Consider the following 1,255-nt stretch of genomic DNA (forward strand, 5'->3'; position numbering starts at 1 on the left):
TTTCTTTCTTTCTTTCTTTCTTTCTTTCTTTCTTTCTTTCTTTCTTTCTTTCTGTCTGTCTGTCTGTCTGTCTGTCTGTCTGTCTGTCTGTCTTTTCTGTCTGTCTTTTCTGTCTTTTCTTTTTCTTTCTTTTCTTTCTTTTCTTTCTTTTCTTTTCTTTCCGCCCTCCCTCCCTCCCTTCTTTCCTCCCTCCCTCCAGCACCTGGTCTTCCTAGGTGGTCTCCCATCCAAGTACTAACCAGGCCCGACCCTGCTTAGCTTCCAAGATCAAGGAGATCGGGCGTGTTCAGGTTGGCATGGCTGTAAGACGAAATCATTATTTCTTACTTTAATATTCGGTTGTAGCAAATAGAAATACTCTTATATAACTGTCATTGTTCTAGCCAGGAAGGGGGAAAAAAAAAAAAAGGAAAAATAATTAGAGTCTCCTCAATGAAATTAGCAGCCTGCGGTGGGGTAACTGTCCCTCCTACTCCTTAATTTAAATGGATGTGCATATGGCTAGTGGCTGAAGCATTTGTCAAGTATAGGTGCATCTGCCAGAATCTTAGCTGTTGCTACCACATTTTCTCCTGCTCTGCAGTGTGGCATTCTTAGAACTATAATGAAATCCGGACTAAAAAGACTCCAGTGAAGAAATAAGTGGAAACAAAACAACCGCCTGCCAACCCACGCTCTGCCTTAAATAAGGAGCAGTGTCTATTGAATAATTCAGCCCCTCCTGTCAAAATATTTTTTGGGGGGTGGGCTATTCACTTGGAAACACTCCAGGGGTGTTATATAGCCTTTTGTGCATTTTCAGGGCTGAAATGAGTCCATGTGCTTCTTGTTTTATTTTCCACATTACATATCTGGCTTTTAAAAGGGTGTTGGTGGGACTGGGGTTCAGTGCGCTGTGACCCCAGTTCTCAGAATGCACACCCCATTAGTGGGGCTGGGATCTCGGTGGATATCTGTCATTGCTTTCCCCTTAGGAAGTTGTTAACACTTCGTGTTTGTTCTGTGGAACTTTTCACCAGTGGCTGGGGGCTCTCTTGTCAGTGAGGGACAGTGAGGAGTGTCTGGGCCTTAAGCGGTGACAGGGGGAGTGTCTGGGACCAAGGAGAGTTTTTAACCTCTAAGATCTTCGGGGTGAAGTCCAAGGAAAGCATCCGGGGTATAAATAAAGTTATTTAAGAGGGCTGGCTGGTACGAAGTTCTATCTTTTCAATAGTAGTAGTAGTAGTAGTAGTAGTAGTAGTAGTAGTAGTAGTAG

At 43.5% G+C, this 1,255-nt stretch overlaps 1 pseudogene; it reads right to left on the bottom strand.

Moving 5' to 3' along the window:
- Positions 1 to 190: 190 nt before the first annotated feature.
- LOC111737026 lies at positions 191 to 308 on the bottom strand (annotated as a pseudogene).
- Positions 309 to 1,255: the final 947 nt, after the last annotated feature.

Source organism: Pteropus vampyrus, unplaced genomic scaffold (assembly GCF_000151845.1).
Source record: "Pteropus vampyrus isolate Shadow unplaced genomic scaffold, Pvam_2.0 Scaffold23, whole genome shotgun sequence".
Taxonomy (NCBI): Eukaryota; Metazoa; Chordata; class Mammalia; order Chiroptera; family Pteropodidae; genus Pteropus; species Pteropus vampyrus.